This window comes from Trachypithecus francoisi, unplaced genomic scaffold (genome assembly GCF_009764315.1).
Source record: "Trachypithecus francoisi isolate TF-2019V2 unplaced genomic scaffold, Tfra_2.0 Lachesis_group11, whole genome shotgun sequence".
NCBI lineage: Eukaryota > Metazoa > Chordata > Mammalia > Primates > Cercopithecidae > Trachypithecus > Trachypithecus francoisi.
In genome coordinates this window covers 31,253,434-31,265,623 of record NW_022681456.1, presented here as the reverse complement: position 1 = coordinate 31,265,623, position 12,190 = coordinate 31,253,434, and positions in this window count along the sequence as shown.

Sequence of the window (12,190 nt, the reverse complement as noted above, 5' to 3'; positions counted from 1 at the left end):
TGGGATTACAGGCTTGAGCCACCACGCCCGGCCTCGATTATTTTTTCTAAGCTTGACTGTTTCTAAAAAAACACATTTTCACTCACTATTTGAACATTTTGTATAGAAAATATAAGATTAATTCTTTTTTTGTTTCAAAGTAATGAGTTAGTTCACATCCTTTCTTCAAAGAAGAATAGTACGTTTTGTTTTTAACTTTTTGTACTTTTGTGACCTAATGGATTTAAACATATTTAAAGTGTTTTCAAGTCATTGCAGTTATTATCTTTATTGATCCTCAAATTGTCTTATTTGGCCAGTGGAAATCTATGTAAACCAGTGCTTGGATAGGTTGGCTTTTTTTTTTTTTTTGAGGCAGGGTCTCCCTCTGTCATGGAGGCTGGAGTGCAGTGGCCTGATCTTGGCTCACTGCAACCGCTGCCTCCCAAGTTCCGACGATTCTCATCTTCAGCCTCCCAAGTAGCCTTCCAAGCATTCTCTTGCTTCAGCTTCCCAAGTAGCTGGGATTACAGGCATGCACCACCACGCCTGGCTAATTTTTGTATTTTTTTGAGATGGAGTTTCACTCTTGTTGCCCAGGCTGGAGTGCAATGGCGTGATCTCAGCTCACTGTAATCTCCACCTCCCCGGTTCAAGTGATTCTCCTGCCTCAGCCTCCCGAGTAGCTGGGATTACAGGTGCCCTCCACCATCCCGGCCTATTTTGTATTTTTAGTAGAGACAGGGTTTCTCCATGTTGGTCAGGCTGGTCTCAAACTCCTTACCTCAGGTGATCCACATGCCTCGGCCTCCCAAAGTGCTGGGATTACAGGCATGAGCCACTGCGCCTGACCAATTTTTGTATTTTTAGTAGAGATGGGGTTTCACCATGTTGTCCTGACTGGTCTCGAACTCCTGAGCACAACTGATCCACCCACCTCGGCCTCCCAAAGTGCTAGGATTACATGCATGAGCCACCAAACCCGGCCAAGCCTGGCTTCATTATAATAGCTTTCACGCTTGCTGATATGACAACATCCTGTCCAGGTTCATATTGTATATTTTCTATCCTGGGCTTAGAATCAACTGTTTTTCCTAGGAGACTTGATTCCTTATATGAGAAAGGATAAAAAGTCAAAAGTCAGAACCTAAGGATGCTCATTGATATTAAATTGATCATGATTTTTAGGTATTTCAGCACAAAGGGCAACAGTTCTTTCTTTTTTAAACTTTTAAAAAGTTTATATGGAGACACAGTCTCACCATGTTGTCCAGGCTGGTCTTGAACTCCTGGTAGGGTACAAGTGATACTACATTTTGGCTTCATAAAGTACTGGGATTACAGGCGTGAGCCACCATACCTGGCCAGGGCAGCAGTTCTTCCTGTCATGTTTCTCCAGTTATTTTGGTGACCTGCTGCTCATTCTCTATGGGATTCCTAAGCAAAATATTATGGGAAAAATATTCTATAATCAAGTTCTTGCATGCTCTTATAAGTATTTTATTGTGGTAAAATACACATAAAATAAAAGTTAACATCTTAATTTCTTTTTTGTTGTTGTTGTTGTTTTGTTTTGTTTTTTTGGGATGAGGTCCACTATATTGCCCAGGCTGGTGTCAAACTCCTGAGCTCAAGCGGTCCTCCTGCTTCAGCCTCCCAAGTAGCTAGGATTACAGGTGCACACCACCATACCTAGATCATTAATCATTATTAAGTATGCTGTTCAGTGGCATTAGGTACATTCACATTGTTGTGCACCCATCACCACCATCTATCTCTAGAACTTTTTCATCTTCTTTAACTGAAATGCTGTACCCATTAAACTCTAACGCCCTACTCCTCTCTTTCCTCAGTCCCTGGCAACCACCATTCTTTCTGTCTGCATGAATTTGGCTACTCTAGGTACCCCAGACAAGTCGAGTAATAAAACATTTGTCTTTGACTGGGCACGGTGGCTCATGTCTGTAATCCCAGCACTTTGGGAGGCCGAGGTGGGTGGATCACTTGAGGTCAAGAGTTCGAGATCAGTCTAACCAACATGGTGCAACTGCATCTCTACTAAAAATACAAAAAATTAGCCAGGCGTGGTGGTGCACACTTGTGATCCCAGCTACTCGGGAGGCTGAGGCATGAGAATCACCTGAACCCAGGAGGTGGAGGCTGCAGTAAGCTGAGATCGTGCCACTGCACTTCAGCCTAGGCAATAGAGCAAGACTCTGTGTCAAAAAAAAAAAATGTCCTTTTTGTGTCTGGTTGACTTTATTTTTCATAACGTCTCAGGGTTCACTCATGTTGTAGCATATATGATAAAGCCTTCCTTTTGAAGACTGAACAATATTCCAATGTGTGTATACACCAGATTTTGTTTTTATCCATTCATCCATCAGTGGGCATTTAGGATGGCTCCAACTTAGAGCTATTGTGAATATTTCTGCTCTGAACATGGGTAGACAAATATTTGTTTATACCTTTGCTTTCACTCCGTTTGAGTATATACCCAGAAGTGAAATTGCTGGATCATAGAGTAATTCTACGTTTATTTTTTTGAGGCACTGATCTACTGCTTTCCACAGTGGCTGCACAATTTTACATTCCTACCTACAATGCACAAAGGTTCTAATTTATCTGCATCCTTGCCAACTCTTGCTGTCTTTTGTTTTATTTTTTGATAATAGTCATCCTAATGGGTGAGTGGTGGTATCTCATTGTGGTTTTGATGTGCATTTTCGTAATGGTTAATATATAGACCATCTTTTCATGTGCTTCTTGGCCATTTGTATATATATACATACTTGGTTTTTTTTTTTTTGAGAAATGACTATCCAAGTGCTTTGTTCATTTTTAAATTGGGTTGTTTATTTGTTTATTTTTGCTTAGCTGGAGTATTAACAGTTTGTATGTTTATATTTGAAGTTCAATTTGGTTGGATATGAAATATTTAGCTCATATTTTTTTCCTTGGGGTGTCTTAAATATGTTACTCCATTATCTTTCAGCATAAACTTACTACCAAAAAGTTTGATGATGATCTAATGTTATTTCAATTAGAAATGACTTGGTCTTTTTGCCTGTATGCCTGAAAGATTTTTTTTTTCTTATTGCCTGATAGGTTTAGTAAAATATGTCTTGATGTTAGCTGTTCTGGGTCTACTTTCCCAGATACACACGGTGCCTTCTCAGTATGTAATCATTTTTGTTTTAGAAAAGTTTTATTGAATTGTACCTTTTAACATTTTGTTACATTTTATGGCTTTCTTTTTCTTCTTCATGAACTCCTATTACACGTATGTAGAATCTTCTTTGATATATACATATATATAATAAATATATATGTAAAGTTTGTATATATATAAACTTTATCTCAAATTCTCCGCATTATTGCCAAGAGTTGGTATGTTCAGTTGTTTAAATTTTAGCCATTCCAGTAAGTATAAATTAACATCTCATTATAGTTTTAATCTGCATTTTCCTAATGACTAATAATGTTGAGCATCTTTTCATATGTTTATTTGTAGTATGTATATTTTCTTTGGTAAAGTTTCCATTTAAATCTTCTGTCCTTTTGTTTGAGACAGAGTCTTACTCTATCACGTAGGCCAGAGTGCAGTTTCACAAGCTTGGCTTACTGCAGCCCAAACCTCTTGGGCTCAAGTGATCTTCCCACTTCAGCCTCCTGAGTAGCAGGGACCACAGGTGCATGCCACCATGCCCAGCTAATTTTTGTACTTTTGGTAGAGATGGGAGCTGGTCTCAAACTCCTGGGCTCAAGCAATCCATTCACATTGGCCTCCTAAAGTGCCTGCATTACAGGTGTAACCCACCACACCTGGCCTTTTGCCCATTTTTTAAATGGTATCTTCCAAAGAGAAGTTTTTAATTTTTGTGTTCCAATTTATCACCTTAGTTTTTATGGATCACATTTCTGGTCAAGATCAATATATAAAAATATATCTAACCTTACCTATTAGTTCTAGTAGCTTTTTAATAGATTACAATAGATTTTAGATATAGATGACAATGTCATCTATGAGTAAAGATAGTTTTATTTCCTCCCCACTATCTGTATGCTGTTTATTTCTCTTCTTGCTCATTTTACTGGCTAGAATCTCCAACGTAGTGTTGAATAGAAATAGTAGGAGCAGACATTGTTGTCTTGTTCCTGATCTTAGGGGAAAAGCATTTGGCCTTTCACTATTAAGTATGATGTTAAGTCTAGGATTTTTGAAGACACCCTTTATCAGGTTGAGGAAGTTCATTTCTGTTTTCAGTTTGTTGTGAATTAAAAAAAAAATCAGCAGTGGTTGTTGGATTTTGTCAGATGTATTTTCTGTGCCTATTGAGACTGCCATATGGTCTTACTTTTTTGTTAGTTTGTTGATATAACAAATTACATTGATTGATTTGTCAAGTGCCAATCCATTCTTGCATTGCTGGGATAAACCCCACCTGGACATGATGTATTATTTTTAAAAGATTATAAGTTATGTTTTTAGTACAGTTGTAAATTTACAGAATAATTGAGCAGGTAGTATATGTAGTTTCATAAATCCACTTCAGGCTGTTCCTCCCACTATTAAAATCTTGCTTCCAGGGTACATTTGTTATAAATAATGAACAGCTGATACATTATTATGAATTAGTCCATAGTTTACATTAAGAGTCATTGTGTTTTACAGTTGTACCAGTTTTGACAAATGTATAATGGGGTGTGTCCATAATTATAATTTCATACCGGATAGTTTCACCTTCCTAAGAATCCTCTATACTTCACCTATTCATTCCTCTTTTCCTTCCTTTCACATCCACTGATCTTTTACTGCCTCTATAGTCTTTTCCAAAATGTCATATAGTTGGAATCCTAAAATGTGTAACTATTTCAGACTGGCTTCTTTCAGTTAGCAATATTCATTTAAGGTTTTTCTGTGTCTACTGCTTGATAATTCATTTCTTCTTATTGCTGAATAATATTCCATTGTGTAAATCTATCAGAGTTTCTTTATCCATTTACCTATTAAAAGACATCTTGGACTGGGTGCCATGGCTCACGTCTGTAATCCCATCACCTTGGGAGGCCAAGGTGGGTGGATCACCTGAGCTCAGGAGTTCGAGACCATCCTGGGCAACATAGTGAAACCCTGTCTCTACTAAAATACAAAAAATTAGCTGGGCATGGTGGCGCATGCCTGTAGTCCCAACTACTCAGGAGGCTGAGGCACAAGAATCGCTTGAGCCCGGGAGGTGGAGGCTGCAGTGAGCCGAGATCATACCACTGCACTCCAGCTTGGGCTACAGAGTGAGACTCTGTCTCAAAATAAATAAATAAAAAACAAAATAAAATGAAAGACATTTTGGTTGTCCCTAGCTTTGGCAAAACTATAAGCAAATAAAGTTCATAAAACTTATAAACAATGCTGCTGTAAACATTCACATGCAGGTTCTTATGAAGACATAAGTTTTGGTCAAATACCTAGGAGTGTGATTGCAACATGGCAAAATTATGTTTAGCTTTGTAAAAAAACTGCCAAAATATTTTTTCTTTTTTTTTTTTTTTTTTTTTTTTTTTTTTGAGGCAGAGTCTCGCTCTGTCGCCCGGACTGGAGTGCAGTGGCCAGATCTCAGCTCACTGCAAGCTCCGCCTCCCGGGTTTACGCCATTCTCCTGCCTCAGCCTCCCGAGTAGCTGGGACTACAGGCGCCCGCCACCTCGCCCGGCTAGTTTTTGTATTTTTTTTTTTTAGTAGAGACGGGGTTTCACCGTGTTAGCCAGGATGGTCTTGATCTCCTGACCTCGTGATCCGCCCGTCTCGGCCTCCCAAAGTGCTGGGATTACAGGCTTGAGCCACCGCGCCCGGCCCCAAAATATTTTTTCAAGTGGTTGTACTATTTTTCATTTCTACCACAATGATTGAGTGTTCCTATTTCTCTGCACACTCATCAGTATTTGGTGTTGTCAGTGCTTTGGATTTTAACCTTTCTAGTAGATATGTAATGGTATCTCATTGTTGTTTTACTTTATAATTCCCTAATGCTGTATGACAATGAGCTTCTTTTCAGATGTTTGTTGATATCTATATATCTTCTATAATATTGGTTTGATTTACTAAAATGTTTTGAAGAATATTTATCCCTGTTTTCATGAGGAATATTAGTTTGTAATTTTATTTTCTTGTAATGTCTTTGTCTTCTTTCATATGTTGGTCTCATAAAATGTCTCAGGAAGTAGTTTCCTTTATTCAGTTTTCTGCAAGCGCTTGTGTCGAAGTGGCATTATTTATTTCTTAAATGTTTGGTAGGATTTACTCCTGAAACCATGTGCGTTTCTGGTTTTCTTTATGGGAACGTTTTAAACTCTGCATTCAATTTCTTCTGTAGACATAAGGCTGTTCAAATTAACTATTTAATCTTGAGTGATTTTTGATAGTTCGTGTCCTTCAAGAAATTTTGTCACAGATTTTAGCCATGGAGGTTTTTAAATTTTTCTATCTAGGTATTCTGTGTTTATTCTGGCCATTTTAAGCATTCTCACCACACACGCACACGCAAAAGAAGGGTGACAATGGATGTGTTAATTAATTTTACTGTAGTAATCAGTACACAATGTATACTCATACCAACTCATCACACTGTTCACCTTGAATATACACAATTTTGTCAATGAAATATTTTAAAATACAAAATAAAAACTATTCTTCCAGCGTCTCAGAGTTTTGTAAGGTTTTATTTCTAAAACTAGAATGACAGTATAGCAAAGTATAAAGCAATATGATTAAGAGGTGCCTAAGAAAATGTGGAAGTGGCTTTACTCGATTGCCGTAGGGTCACATCTTTTAATGCAAGTGAAAAATTGAGAGATCAATATTAAAATGTACTTAAGATACATAAGAAAAACATTTCACAACTTTGCTTTGCAGATTACAATGTGAACTTTTAATAAGATTACCAAAATTTTAAGTATTTGGTCTTGTATAGATAACTAAAATTATTAATAGTTATTATAAGAATACTACTGGTATATTAAATATTTTTGTTTATATAATAAAACTTTTCTTTCTCACGTTTCTTGGGGGAATCATTCAACTTCTCTGGGCCTCAATTTATTCATTGGTAAAAATGGGTCAATAGGATTGGATTTTTGCTAAGACTTCTTCTAGACCTCAACTTCTTAACAAAGTTTTCAATGTTAACTGTAAAAAAAGTGTTTACTTCTAACGTGTTTTAAAATAATTATATCAATTAGAACATAAGTATATATGGATACCTAGCAAAAAATTTATAGATACTGTAAAATGAGTTTTTTCCCACATTTATTTACTTGTAAACTGCTAATCTAAAGTAATATTGTTTTGGGAATAGAGGAAATGGAGTCACAAATGAAATCTTTATACTTCATGTTCCAAAGGAAGAGAGATGTCTCTTGTTTAAGCAATCTGCCCAAATTCCAAGTCAGAGTGAGACTTGCTTTGGTGTCAGTCCTCTCATTTATTAATCTCAGCAACAAAAAAGGTAAAAGTGAGTGTTTTTGAGAAGACACCTTGGCACTGTTGCAGCAGCTATTAAAGTAGAGGATTAAATTGTGTGAATCTAAGCTCCTCATAAGTCCTGGAAATCAAGCTTGTTTTTGTGAGGAACTTGATCAGAAACAAAAGAGTTTGACTGAACATTGTGCTGTCTGGACAGTCTTCAAGAGCACATGGACACAATTTATTCTTTAACAGGAGCCATGTTCTGGTTCAGATGTAAAAGTTTCACAGAAAAACACTGTGGGGTATGTGTAAAAGGAAACACTTAAAAATTGTATTAAAATTACAGCAGACTATAAAGATACAGATTTAGTCATTGTTTATCTTTTGCTCATTCTTGGAAGAGTTTTAAAATTAAAATTTTTAATAAAAAGTTCTGGAAATCTTGAATGTGGCTTACTATTCAACTTGTCTTTATATCCAACAAGAAAAGTGTGCATTTTAAATAAAGGTAATCTCAGGCCCATTTGGTGTTTTGGAAGCAGCACTGTCTGTAGCTGATACTTCTGGTGGCATTCTGAAATATATCCCCAGGCCCACCTTGGATTTCAGCCACTGCTGTAGTGGAGAGTTCCACTCAATTTTAGACTCACTTTTTGGTGACAGCAACCAATCTTAAATGATTGCCCCATTTCTCTACTTTCTGATCTTGTATCCTTTCCAAGGTCATGGGAGCACCCTAGGCCTATGTAAACAATAATAAAATTCCAAGGCCCCCCAGCCATCTGAATGGACACCTTCTCTCAGTCAAGGGCATTCCAACATTATCCTGAAAAACTAGTTTAGGGGATGATGGGAAGGGGAAGCCAGACATGCCCTTCTCCCTTTTGGAATTACTGATAGACCAGACTCTTTAAGTCTGATAAGAAACATTTACAATCTAGTCTCTCTGAAGTCTGCTACCTGGAGGCTTCATCTGTGTGATAAAACTTCACAACCCCTTACCATAACCCAGACGTTCCTTTCTATTGATTCCAGGTCTTTAGATAATAACTCTTTCAACCAATTGTCGATCAGAAAAGCTTTGAATCCACCTGTGACTTGAAAGCACCTGCTTCCAGTTGTTCTGCCTTTTCATCCTGAACCAATGTACATCTTACATTGGTTGATGTCTTCTGTCTCTGTAAAATGTATAAAACCAAGTTGTGGCCCAACCACGATGGGTATATGGTCTCAGGATCTCCTGAAGTCTGTGTCTCAGGCCTCTGGTCACTTGTATTTGGTTCATAATCAATCTCTTCAAATATTTTATAGACTTTGACTCTTTTCCTTGATACCTGTGTGCGGGTAATCCTGTGATTATGGAGGAGTAATGCCCCATACCAGAGGGTCCAGGTTAGTGGACAAATGCTCCAGCCGCCAGTCCTTCCAGTGGACAATTCTAAAAGCACTGCTCATTTCTAAGGAGTCTCTGGTCCTGGAATCAAATCCCACATACCAACAATGGCAGTCACAGTAATATACATCTTATTAGGTTGTCTTCTCTCTCATTCTTCCTGTTCTCTCACTCTTGCTTCCTGGGATTACCAAATAAATTTCTTGCACCCAAGTGTTTGTCCTAGGTTTTCTGCTTTAGGAGAAATGTAAAACTTTGATATGAGGCGTGACCCTTGAGGGCAAATCTTAGGATGGGATTCTGGAACTGGATCACTTACCCTTATTGCTGGGATAAGTGAGATGGTGATAACCCCTAGTGTGCATCCTAATTCCTATGAATCTTACCTGTGGTGGATTGGCATGAGAAGAAGTGGGTTATCTGGTAGCTCTGTCACTACAATGGTATGGAGACAAAGGATTGTGGAATTGGCTCACATTTGTCAACTGCTTTGGAAGCCTTGAAAAAACAACAACAACAAAAATAACTGGCAGGCCCAGATCAGTCAATTATCAACTTAGGGCATGCTGTGAAAGCCAAAAGTCCTCCTTGGCAGTGTTTAAACAGGCTGTTATCCCTTCAGCCACAGGGAAGCTGTGCTGAAAGTCAGATACACAATGTAACTGTAAGGATGGGAGAGTGGCAAAGAGATAAAAGATGCCACCTCAACAAGTCTCCTTTGCTAAAATCAGGGCCCTCATGTCAAAGGAGTGGGACTCTGAGATCTGGGATGAGACAATTTGCGTGCATGTGCTTGAGGATCTTGAGTCCCTGATTTCCTCTGAACCCTCCATGCCAGCCAAAGGAGGTATTTCTCCCCCCCACAGGAGAGCAACCTCCCCTTACCTGGAGACCTTGTGAAGTGCTCGTCTGAGGTGGATGGCTTGTTAAATGACTCCTGTGTCTTCAAGATCTAATTCTGCCTTCCCTGACTGCTTTTAGATTAACTAATCTCAGATTTCAGCTGAGAAGAAAAATACAGTCCTTGAACTGGGAAGAAATAGCTTATTTACTGAAAGAATTTTAGGTAGTGGTTAGTAAGTACTGGTAGTAAGTTGGAGAATATGAGTGAAGATAAGTCTTGTGTGGGCTGGACCAGAGAGGCAGAATATAAGGCTGGATAGAGGAGAGTTTACTGACACAGGAGCACTCTCTTATGACTCAAGGTATAGTATCTCATCTTTAGGACACATGAGCTGGTTTTAACAGGCTGTTGGGATGGCTTGGTCATGATGGCCTACACTAAATGAGGCAGGAATGCTGGAAATGCCTTATCAAAGTGAAGAAGAGGTCAGAGGCAGAGAGAGGTGGATATGTTGAATGCATTTATTTAATGCCAAGAGAACAAAGGTAGCATTTTCCCAGGAAGGGCCCAGAGAACACTCTCTTGACTAAGATAATAAAGGATGTTACTGAGGGTGACATCAACATCTTTGATAAAATCATCAGAAGCTGTACCCTACAGGCCAGGATTCACAGTAGGATATGATGCTGTAGAATTAGGCTCTTTACTACTAATTGAGATGATACGATTCTTTAATGGCAGGAGGCAAGTAGTGGCATTCAACCATCAGCAGCAAAGTGACAGCAAGCCTGAAGTAAATGCTACCTATGTCACCAGGAGTATATACGGTAAACATTCGCCCAATCTTTCTTCAAAGGACTTTAAACCACTTCGCAAAGTGAAACAAGTGGAATACTCAATCCTTGCAAAGGCTGTTGTATACAGGGCTCAGTTGCTTGACATCAAGTGATCTAAAATTGTCCTCATTGTCCCTCAAATAGAGTGGACACCACACCAAATAGAGTGGATACCAGGGAATAGATGGAGTTTGGGCTCCAGTCTATTTCACAGTATTTTCAGTTGCTCAAGTGGGGTTCCTCTGATTGTTTCCCTGGTCTCTAGTGCATACCTGATAAATATTCTTAATAGCTTCTTGTTAGTTTCCTGACCTATGGAAAAAAAATCCATTGTGGCAGGGAGGATCAAGTGAAAAATCCCTAAAATTGTACCTTCCGTATCCCAGCCAAGACAGCAAACCAGAAACAATACTGCATTCTGAGTGGAATTTTGGAGATTAGCACCACTTCCAAAGACTTACAGGATGCAGAGGTAGCATCCTCTGCATTTACCTGTATGGCATTTGCCATGGTGGAAGACAAGGGAATATTATCAACTTAATAAAGTGATAGTGCCAATCATGTCTACCATGTCAAGTATGGTACCTTTCCTGGAACAGATCAACACAGCCTCTGCATTATATGTAGCTCTTGTTCTGACAAACATTTTTTCAATCATTAGGAATATCAAAAGTGTTTACATTTATATGGAAAGGATAGCAATATGGATTAACTTGATTGCTCCAGAACTATGTTAGCTTTCCCGCTCTCTCTCACAGTGCAGTCTTTTTTTTTTTTTTTTTTTTTTTGAGACAGAGTCCTTGTCGCCCAGGCTGGAGTGCAGCGGTGCCATCTTGGCTCACTGCAGCCTCCACCTCCCGGGTTCATGCGATTCTCCTGCCTCAGCCTCCTGAGTAGCTGGGACTACAGGCACGCACCACCACGCCTGGCTAATTTTTGTATTTATAGTAGACCTATCATTTTTTTTCCGTATCATTTACATCTCTTACACTAATGCCTTTTCTTCAACTTACTTGTATGATCTCATGGAAAATCTTCAGTGGTCAACTGTATCAGTTATTTATTGCTACAATTATGTGGTAACAACCAAGAACAACAAAAAACTGTATGATAATCAACAGTGAGTATTTGTTATTCACATCCAAAGCCAGCTGAGAATTGGCTAGGTAGGTTTTCTGACCTTGGCTGGTCTTGCTCATGTCTTGAGTTGGCTGATATATGAACGTAACAACTCATCTCTGCTCCATGCATCTTTCATCCTCATTAGACTATCCAAGTCATGTTCTTATGTCAATAACAGAGCCACAAGAAAAGGCAAGACCAACCAAGTATTTGTCAAGCCTCTGCTTGGATCACATTTGTTAATATTCCATTGGCTAAGTTGAGAATCAAAAGTTGAGGCCAAATGCTCTATTCAGAGGGGGAGGGCAATGCAAACGTATGGCAAAAGGCATGCAATAGGGAGAAAGTGGATAATTGAAGTTACTTTTGCAATATTATCTCACCAGCTGACAGGAAGCAGTGGACCTTGTTGATGCATGGACAAGCTTGATATATTGGTGTGGGCAAAAATGGCTGGCTGCCACACTGCTGCCTCTGACAGAGGTGGCTCTAACAATTAGTGGTGGGGAAAATAATCTTCCTGATGGACACAGCTTCAAACAGTACACTTTGTCA